Raw genomic sequence first — 11298 nt, 5'->3', positions numbered from 1 at the left:
AAAAAAAAAAAATCCTACTCCGACACGAGCCGAGGCACTCTGGTTCCATGTAGATATAGACACTGCCGCCCGCGAGCTTATATCCATCGCTTCCCCGAGCATCGATCTCCTACGATCCAACCTAGTTCAGTTCACAATCAGGTACATGCTGTCGTGCGATACCATGGACATCGGCGAAGACGGCGACCACCTGCCACAAGAAGAAGAAGGTCTTGCGGACGCCATGGACGTCGCTGAAGACGGCGACCCCCTGCAACAAGAAGAAGTTCACGCGGGCATCCTAGCGGATTACGCCGTTGTCGTGCTTCGCCAGCTTAGGCGCCAACGTGCTCTGCAGTGGCTGCAACTAGAGCTACGCGTCTTGCTGGACACGGCGGGCATCATCCCACACGTCGGTGCCGCGGAGGCTCCAGAAGGCCTGGACCTGGCGTTGGCAGCGGCGGTGGATGAGGCGCTGAAGATGGTGGACGCGCCGTCATCTGACGACGGCCTCAACTGCCCGATCTGCTTGGAGGACGACGACACGGCGGCGTGGAAGGAGACTCCGTGCGGGCACCGGTTCCACGGGCGGTGCGTTGAGAGGTGGCTGCAGGCCAAGGGGAGCTGCCCCATGTGCCGGCGCCAGGTGGTGGCGATGCCTGCCGCTGCAGGTCCGGAATATGGCCAGGACGTTACCGACTCTGTTGCCATGGACGACATTGATGATGATGCTTAGCTAGGGTGCTATGTTCTGATGCTTGCCTCAGTTCAGTTCAGACTAAATTTGCCCTTTAGGAAACGACGTCAATCAGGAAGTGTAATCATACATGTACAATTGTTCACGTTTGTCCATCATGCTCCATCTTGTTAATTATTCCCAAAGAAAATGTTCTATCATGTAGATGTGAGCTGCAGCCTGCAGGTCCAAGTTAGGTGCCAGGTTCAATTTTTTCGCGAGGAAGTTTCAATAAGTTTCAGTGAAATTGGGGGCTAAAAGAAGACCTTATTACCATCGTAACAATGGATGCATCAAGTACACTGTTTTTAACTGACAAATTGTTTCGATGGAAAAGAATCTCCTTGGAACCGATTGCTCACATCCCTCAATCAGGTCGACGGCTTTTATCGCCTCTCGCAAGATTCTCCGACAAACAACCGTGTACATACCCCTAGTAAAATTGGCCCCTCCACCTCGCTTCTTGGGTAATTGTGGCCGCTACGACATGGGCCCACTCCTCGGAGTTGGTGGCAAGGATTCTCCCAGAATAAAGAGGTGACGGTGGTGATGGAGCATTTCGCAACATCGTCGGGAAAACATTAGCATACCCGCTAGACTTGAGTATTGATATGCACACGATGCACATTGGGCAATTTGTGCCCGACACAGCATATTAGTGCGCCCATGCTTATCTTGAGATTGGAGCAGACATCTGGATTAGCATAGTGCAACTAGTTTATCGTCCGCAAAGTAGTTTCACTAGACTTAGTATAATGGGTCACTCCACCTCGCCATCTTGGTGCGATTGTGGCGGCCGCGACAGTGCACCCTCGTCTGGATCAGTGAAAAGGCTCAGGGGCGGAGGCGATGACAGAGCGTGCACCAACTCTCTTATCACCTCCCCATGTAGAGGTGGTGATGGCAGTGGTGGGGAGGAGCCTACCTCCTCGGACGGCGGTGATGGCTATCATGTGGTGGAGACATGCTCATTGGATCTCGGGCAACTCTAGCCCACGAAATCATGCATTCATCCACACCAGGTGGGATGATCTGCCATGGCCATTTTAAACTAGCCGGCTGTCGGGAAAACCAACGCCAGTGGCGCAAGACACATAAGGGGAGTGTAGAAGGGACATGGCGAGGGTTTGAGGGTTATGTAGCCTAGGATTTATACATACCGAAGGTAGTTCATATTAGGAAACTTCCTCAAATAATTTCATGTTGGAGGCAGTTTCTATTAATGAACTGCCTACAATAGTGTATCAGCTCCTTGGAGGTGGTTTTCGTCCTAAATGGGCAAGGAAATTAGAGACAATTGATGATTTGACATTTGGAACCGCCTCCATGGAAAACCTCTATTGACCATTTTGTACTAGTGTCAATATCAATATTATTATCATAAAACTCTTCTAGTGGTTAAAATAAGTTATTTCTTGTCAATATCTCTATATCCTTACTAGTCATCCTTCCAACATATGCTTTTGTTATGGAACAAACAAGATTGTTCTTGCTTTCCAGATAGTATTGTTTAGAATCGGTGATAAAATCCTCAAATTATATTGTCCTTCAATAACCCCTTCATCTTGGTAGTTCTAAAAAAAAACTTCATCTTGGTATGGGCTAAGCAATTGTGTTTTTCCTCCTAATTCCAATAGCCTGATATTTTTTTCCAATAATGCTTATCGCCTTTCTTTGTGATTGAAATCACCTTTATTATTACACATATAAAACAAATCCAACTCACTGTTGAGATAAGCGCTTTTGACCATCCGTGGTGTGCCCTTCACATCAGCCGTTTGCGCTGAGGGTTTTGCTCAGTTGCAATGACAAATTCGGGAAGGTTTCGTTGACCTTGGTTTTCTATTAAAAAAATCGGGACATGACAAAAACACATGTGTAGGCGGATGCTCAACATCAACGAGCAACGAGCTTTAAAAATCACTAAACACATGGGAACATAGAGTATTTGATTATCGAAGGGAAATGAAGTTTTTGAAAGGAAAAAAAATAGTAATCACCCGAAAAAGGAGTTAGTACGGGAATGAGCATAGGAAAAAAATCTTGGGAATAAAAGAGGTGACACAGAATGCGTATTACGGAAATACGCGTGCGTCGTCTAAACTTTGGGGGCCAAATCGCCGGGGACGAACAAAGGAGGCGAAGACATTGGCGTCTGGCGACGACCCCCGGGAGTCATTCCGCCGTTTGGAGAGCACACGGAGTAACGTGGTCAGGACTCAGGGTCAGTGTTGTTGTCCGGCACGAGATCATGGAGGACGGTGTGCGTGGAATCGGGCGGGCGGGCAGCCACGGTGGGGAAAGAGACTGGGTTGTCGTCGGCTCGAGTGAAATTGGGCGTGGGAGGAACCGGAGAAAATTAGAGGCCGCTTCTTTGCTTGGAAGCGTGGGGGCTGCCATGTTTTGTTGATCGGAGGTCGCGTCTTCCCTGAACGGGGACGGAAGCAACGGACATCACAACAAGGTGGATGGAGTGAACGAGGCTCGACTCGACTCGACGGCGTTGTCCATCTTGTGTCGTGTTGGTGAAACAAAAAGAGGATCCTTTTGAATCTGTTAAGGTCGGGTTTCCTCGGCCGTGGTGGAACTTGAGCCCGGCGTTGGGGGATAGCGATGGTGGGTAGAGAGCTCGCGAAGGAAGAAACTTGGTGAGGGAGGTCATTGAGTTGTCCGGGTGGGACGAGAGCATGCATCGACGACGTCGTGCGTGTAATCGGGCACGGCGGCGGAATCAATCGGAGTTGCTGCTGCTTGGGTGGGACTGGAGCAGCTTTGGGGATCTTGAAAATAACGCCGGCCGGGATTGGCGGCGCCATAGTACGAAGGAAGGTGGGAGAGGCATGGCGGAGGGGAGGCGAGGAAGACGAAGCTACGACGGGCAATGCGCGGGGCGGCCTAGGACTCTGTTTTGGGCGAGACGAAACAGAAAGTTATTTATTTCTCCCATTCGACTTGCCACGTTTGGTGCAGGCGGTCGATGGATTAGTTGAGTTGAGTGGACGTACGACCCGGCCAAAATCTATATCTATCTATACCTACTATTAAAGGGAATAGGTATTCTTGGTTTGGTTTCGCTTTATTTCGTCCCGTTTAGGTGATTTTTTTTTCTTTTTGGTTTCGTCCCACCTCGAAGATTTTTATTATTCGAGGTGGTACTATTTTTTCGTCCACAGGCGCTTTTTGCAAACGAGCGCGTGTAGCGCAGTTCCTCTGTCGCGAGATGGGCCGGCCCAGGATAGCGTTTTGCTTTATATATCTTTATAAGTGCAAAAAAACGGTGTGCAGGGAGGAATCGAACCGGAGACCTGTACGTTCCAAACTCAGCGCGCCCACCACTTGGCCAACATCAAGCTTATGCATGTTAAGTATTTGCGTTCTTTTTAGTCTTTCTCCAGTTCGCATTTACTTTTAATTTCTGTTTTCTTCTTTTATTTTTTACTTTTCTATTTTATTTCTTTTTCTGAAATGCAAGATTGTTAATCGATGAACTTTTTCTTCAAAATGAATGAACTTTTTTTCAAAAATCCATTAACTTTTTTCCAAATCGATGAACTTTTCTCAAAATTTGTGAACTTTTTTAAACATTCAATGAACTTTTTTCTATTTTTCAAATTTGACGATTTTTTTATATTCAATGAAATTTTTCTAAAATCAATGCACTATTTTTCTAATTCGATGAACTTTTTTCAATACACGAACATTTTTCAAATTTGATGGACTGTTTTTCAAGTTGGTGAACTTTTCTTGAAAATTGACGAACTGGGTTGAACGATCGCTTGGCTGGCCCAGTGTATGCGATCGAAGCCCATCCAAGCAAAAAACAAATACGGGCGTCCATCAATTTATGGGCTGCGAGTGGGATCCTGAAAATCAAGTAAAAAATGAGTGGGCTTCGTAATATCAAGTAAAATATAGTTTACATTTACAAAGTGGAGAATAGAATACAACACCTCTATTTCAAAAGAACCCGCGGTAGCCAACTCAGCTGACTTCTATTTGTGATTAATCCTACTTCGAGGGTTTATATTGAATCTCCCTGACATACGTTCCCTAATTGCTTGCAAGAGACTATAAAATGAATTGACCCTGAGATTGTGTGGCTGCCATGCAAAAAAAGAGATGAAGAAGGAGGACGGTGCCGATAGTGAAGTGTATGTAGTTTGTGTTGACTCAAGTAATTGCTGTCCTCCTGACTTAACTTAATTTGCATTAATATTTATTATGTGTGCGCTGAGAAGGAAATGCATTGGCTAATTTGTTAAGACATTTGTGTTGAAGCACATGAAGATGTATGTGACGCGCAAGGAACTACAAGACGGTGTAGGGAGATTTGTGAAATCGGCATAGTAGAGTGTGATGACCAAGCTCGCCGCCTTGGGATTGATGACGTTTGTTGTAATAGGTGGGCAAGTGACCACCATCATGATGCCATGGGAGAAATCACAACGAAGATGACTCGTTAGGTCTGTGCATGAGTTTCCCGTTGCAACGCACGGGCATTTGTGCTAGTCCAAAAAAAAGAAAAAATAACGCGGAACGTACCTCGCTAGTCAATTGACTCGTCCGTCCGTACGCCACACGCGCGTGAGGAGACGAAGGAAGAGCTCGCCGTGAACAACAACAAGACGATCGACGGGTGTGGCGCGCAGATTTTTTTTTAAAAGGAGAGACCCGGCCTCTGCATCTGAACGATGCATATGGTCATTTTATTAATTATTAACACAAGACCTTACAAAGTCATACAACAGTAAGATTAAAGCCATCGGCTAAACAACATCTGTTGCTACTCCTATCCAGTTGATGAAGGGGCGCTGATAGTCTAGAACTAATACCAAACAGACATCGCTGTCAAATCTAATATCTAAGACCTGAGGTCCCAACCAGGACGCCTGCCGGATATGGACACCCACCAGTCCGGCATGCTCCTCAAACAGGTCGCCTGCCTGGTATGAGGCCGCCGCAGCCACCTGCCACCAATCCATCTTTATTGCTGTACTGTTGCATGTACTTTGCCCGGTCTAGCTGCCGTCAATGCCACCACGACGCCAGACAACACCACCATCCTGCATTCGTCCATCATCACACGCCCACCGGCGAGACCCCGCTGCTCCATGCCACTGAGACCCGCCATTGTCGACGTGTCAGATATCACGCCGCTCCTCCCCTTGTCCCCTCCAGCCAACACTTACTCCAAAATGATGCCCCCGGGAGGGAGAATGACATCGAAACGTCGCCATCGTCCGATCCGGTAGATCCAGACCTAGGGTTTCCCCCGGAACCTTCCGATCAGGTTGACGTGACATGCAACGACGATGCCTCGAGAAGGGAACAACGTCCGAGACACCGCCATCGTCTGCCATGACCGCAGTCAGGCGTGATTTTCACCGAAAGCCACGTCGTCCCGATCTCGCGGTTGGCTGGAACCGAGCTGAGTCTCGCCACGAAGACGAACCCCGACGCAGCTATAGTAGTTGAACTGCACCTAGGGACACGTTGAACTTCCGCAAGCGTTGTCCAAATGGGCTTGCGATATGCCATTGGAAGCTTGTGGACATGAAGATCACAACCTCAGTTGAATTTTTGGCAAAATCTACACTGTTTAAGAGCAGTGTGGCAAACCTTTTTCTTCACACAAATAAACGTGAATTGTATTTTCGAGCCTATTTCTAAATCGTTTATCGGAATGAGGAAAATGATAAGGTGTTGGAAATCTGCTGCAAATCTGCTCGCTTCACATATCGAAAGTTTTCCCAAATTACCTACGGTTAAAGAGCAATTTGAAAAATGGTGGACTTTCTGAAACCAAAGAGCCGAGTTTGTATTTTTGAGTTAATTCCAAAACGGCTCATCCGATTTTTGATATGGCGTTGGAAAGCTTATGAAAATGCGCTCCTTTTTATATAAAAAGTTTGTTCCAATTTCAAACTGTTTAAAAGTAATTTAGAAAATGGCCGAAGTTTCACAATGGTTTGTTGGAATGCAGCAAATGATATGTTGTTGGAAAGCCCGAGGAAATGCGTAACTTTCATGTATAGACTATTTCTCCCAATTATCTACAGTTTTATCTCAATTTTGAAAATGGCAGAAATCATGTTTTTCCCGTGTTTTCACAAAATTTATCAGAACGAGGCAAATAATATACCGTTCGAAAGCTAATGAAAATGCGAAACGTTTTCTTATAGAAAGTTTTTCTAATTCCCAGCCGTTTTAAAGTTATTTTGAAACCGACTAGATCATGCATTATGTCTTCATTGCGAAAATAGAGTCTTCAAAAACGCACTCCGTGAAGAAGTTGAACTTCTCGAACATGGTTGTCACGTGCTAGTTTTTGCCCGTAGATCCCCAACCACTCATCGGAATTGAGCGAACGATATACCGATGGAAAGCTGTTGGAAACGGACAACGTCCCCGTATTGATCATTTCTTCTTATTCACGACGGTTAAATATATTTTTCTGAATACATAAACACTTGTTTGTAATGGTATAAATGAAACTTTTAAACCGTTTCATTGGAGTGAATCATATAATATACCGTTGGAAAGATTATAAATAGGAGAACATTTTCATGTAGATAGTTGTCACAAATTCGTTGCCATTTGCGAATAGTTTTAGAAACGTCTAGAAGAACGTTGCTTTTACCTTTTTTTTAACATGCAAATGAATGACGGATATCCCGCACTAGAAATTTTGAATCATGCAGGGAGAAGCAAGTGAACTTCTTGCAACAAAACTTTTAGTCTTTTAATTTTGTATTCTTTTATTCTCTTCCAAAATGTATTCAGTGTAGCAGTTGAACTCCTCGTTGTTTTCACTTTGAACTTCTGTCACGTATTTTTGTTCATGCAGAGATAGAGAGGTACGTGCGAGAAATAGAGAGATAGAAAGAGATACATGAAAATTAAAGCGGTTTTAACTTTTTTTTTCCTTTTTTGTAATTAAAGAGATACGCATGATAAAGAGAGAGAGATAAGAGAGATACGTGAGAATTAAAGCCACCGAGAGATAAGAAAGATACGTTCAGATCTGGCATATTCTCTTGTTCATGACTATCCCGGTTTTTAATAGTATGACATTGAGAGAATAGAGTTGTTTAAACACTAGACGTCCCATATGTGGCACAACCGCATGCATAACCTGCCAGACCTGCTCGAGAGAGGGCCTCTGCCTACATGCGTAGACCTACCCAGCTTGTCCCTAGGAGTACCGCTGTTGGCTCGGTCAAAATGGATAGGATTAATATGATACCACGGCTGCTGTTCGACTGACCCCTTCACCAATCTCATCAACATTGAATGACCAGATAAAAGGGGTTCGGGACTCCCGGGTGCTACAACACCTTTCTGTACTTGCAAATGGTGAGACTGTCACCAGGTCCCATCAGAGTGCCCTCACCAAAGCTGCTATGCATGGCTTTATGAACTCGGTGCCAGTGCCGGCCTGCACTGCTTCTGTAGCGTAATCTACCGTAGTACCGAGAGGCAACAGGGGAGGCAGAAACACTTGTGCCCCTTGTGTCAGCACCCTGATAAGAAGATATGCATGAGAAAGAGGCCTGAGAATTTGTGAGAGACATGTGAGATAGAGTAGAACTGAGGTTGGCATAGAGACTCGATACAGGGACACGTGAAAAATAGAGAGATGTAGAGAGATACGTGTGAGGAATAGGGATATAGAGAGATACATGAGAATTAAAGCGGACTTTGATAGAGAGACACGTGAGGAATAGAGTGATAGAGAGAGAGATACGTGAAAATTAAAGAGGTTTTAATTTCTTTCTTTTTCTATAATTAAAGGGCTACGCACGAGAAATAGAGAGATAAGAGAGATACGTGAGAATTAAAGCCGTTTTAATTTTTTTCCGTTTCTATGATTAAAAACTAGATCTACACAGTTATAATCTTGACCCAAAAAATCAACGGCCTCCATTTTATATTTTCCTCTAATTAATGTGGGAATTTCTTGGGAGTGCCTATTAGTATGTGTATATATATGTGCAAAAATCTCGACATTAATGAACATATATCTCGTGCACTTGCAATCTTTTGTAGTACATTAATGAATATTTAAAATATTTTCCAACCCTTGCTATTTATAGACTTGTCGTCCGTGTCTGCCACATTTGGAGTCCAACTATTTCCTACTGGATCCTTACACTCGACTACCAATATGAGAGGGAGCAGCCTAGTGCAGGCGACCATGATATTCTTCATTGGATGCCTTGTGCTTTGTGCACAGTGTAAGTATATATCATCATCGTTTTTAGAATCTTGTGTTAACTTCTTGCCACTAATTCTTCGGATCAGACATACATACACACACACACACACATCTGAAGTACTGCATACTAAGGTTAAATATACTATACAGGTGCTGTCGATAATAAGCAAACGATGGTCAACCAAGATGATCATGCAGCGAACACAAATACCAACGCTACCATCGTCAACTCAACATCTGTAGGCGAGAGCAAGAAAACCGAGCTATTTTGCAGCCTCTATCTCGTATGTTATTTCAACTTTGAGCTCCGTGCTAAGTGCTACTGTTGCCAGAATAAGAATGGCGAATGTTACAAGACGAAGAGTGAGTGCCTGCAGAAGTGCCATTCCTACAACGGTTAATGCCCACCTTCATCGGGGTCTCTGGGATAGAATTCCATATGCTCCGAAAATTTGTCCATCGGTAATAAAAGGCACCTTATATGGTTTGGGCAATTAGGTGCCAATTAAACATTAGATAGCCCGTATGTTTCCGTGGAGATCCAACAAGGAAAAATTTGATGAAAGAAATCCGAGTAACTAGTTGCTTGCATATTTACAAAGTTCAAATCCTTTGGTTGTGGTGCTTTGACTCGATTGTCTATTATGCTCTTTCATCTACATGCACATCGCCTACTTGTTTATTTAACACACATCACCGAGTTGGTGATTTGCCAGTTGTGGGATGACAGTCATGTAGAATTGTAATAGCACTGACATGGAAAAATTTAAAAACTGAAAAAAGTAAATCCAATAAACAAATGGTGTGCAAACTAAATCAGACGGCTTAAGACAAGTGAGATTTAGTCAGGACTCTTTCAGATGAAGATAAGCAAATTGCAAGAAAACAACATGCAGAAAAAAATTTATATCATAGCATAACTAGCAAAAAAGCACATAGTACAACGACAACCCACGTATCTATATGCTATCTTTATGTATATCTATTTATATCTATCTATCTATCTATCTATCTATCTATACCTACTAATAAAATACGGAGCATTTATGCCCATCCGTCTCATGTTTTGCAAGAAAATACCCTACTTTTTTCTTTAATTAACCCGCGGTCCAGGTTTATGCGAGGTTCGTCCGTTGTGTTTTTTGCAAAGAACGAGGAAACGGTTGCGTTTTGTGAGATTCAAACTCATGATGTCCCCTCCATGCCCAAAAGCCACAACCAACTGACTTAGCATGCGCTTGTGCTATCAAATAGGTCCATTATTTCATTAAATTGTCCAACCTTGATTCTTTGCATGAGAAAACGCTAATTTATATGTGATTGCAAATTGCCTGGAAATCAACAAGCCAACTTGATAACCTAGAAATAGAGGGAGAGGAGGAATTCACTATATAAATAGTGTTAACTAGCAGGGTTTCCCGCGCATTTGCGCGGCTAGATTAACCCTTTCCGATGCTAACTATATGGCCTTTCACTAAACTATGTTTTGATTAAATTTACACCCTGTATATGTCATCATAGCAAAAATGAAAATCATAATGAAACATGCAAGTGCATTAGGTTGTTCTTTTTAATATAAAAGTGCATTAGGTTTTTAAATAAATTCCTTGGCATGTCAGGTCACAACACCGATAAAAAACCATGTATGGGCTTTCATGCCAAAATTGGTGTTTTTCCTCTTTGATCCACTCCACCTTTGTATCATTGAATAGGTTTTCGAGAAATTCCCTACCAAGACTTAAATTTAAATATGAAATTCCGGTATGTAAAGGTCCCTTCTTCTAGCCATATCAATGAATGGACGCATTCTTAATTACCTTTTCTTGATTAATGCTGCCTACCCACTTAAGTATCAAGAGATTCACATCTTCTATGGTGCTTATTTTTTCTATTGATAATATTTTACCATTGAACTGGACGACTCCTTTGATGAGACTAGCACGCGTTTTTTGCGGCGAACCCAGGAGTTTGAGGTCAAGGAGGCGCTAAAAAGGATGAAACGAGGCAAGGCGATGGGCCCTGATTGTATCGCAATTGAGGTATGGAAAGGCCTCGGGGACATAGCGATAGTATGGATAACCAAGCTTTTCAACCTCATTTTTAAGGCAAACAAGTTGCCAGAAGAATGGGGACGGAGTATATTGATGTCTACTACGCAACCTTCTTCTTGTAGACGTTGTTGGGCCTCCAAGTGCAGAGGTTTGTAGGACAGTAGCAAATTTCCCTCATGTGGATGACCTAAGGTTCATCAATCCATGGGAGGCATACGATGAAGATGGTCTCTCTCAAGCAACCCAGCAACCAAATAACAAAGAGTCTCTTGTGTCCCCAACACACCCAATACGATGGTAAATTGTATAGGTGC

At 43.7% G+C, this 11298-nt stretch overlaps 1 long non-coding RNA gene across 1 annotated transcript; it reads left to right on the top strand.

Moving 5' to 3' along the window:
• The first annotated feature begins 8834 nt into the window (after positions 1–8834).
• LOC119345913 lies at positions 8835–9563 on the top strand. The gene is made up of 2 exons (XR_005167265.1): positions 8835–8952; positions 9084–9563. It is a non-coding gene; the product is annotated as an uncharacterized LOC119345913 (long non-coding RNA).
• Positions 9564–11298: the final 1735 nt, after the last annotated feature.

Source organism: Triticum dicoccoides, unplaced genomic scaffold (genome assembly GCF_002162155.2).
Source record: "Triticum dicoccoides isolate Atlit2015 ecotype Zavitan unplaced genomic scaffold, WEW_v2.0 scaffold33634, whole genome shotgun sequence".
NCBI classification, from domain to species: Eukaryota; Viridiplantae; Streptophyta; class Magnoliopsida; order Poales; family Poaceae; genus Triticum; species Triticum dicoccoides.
The sequence above is the reverse complement of the archived record's forward strand: the minus strand, read 5'-3'. Positions and strand labels throughout refer to the sequence as shown.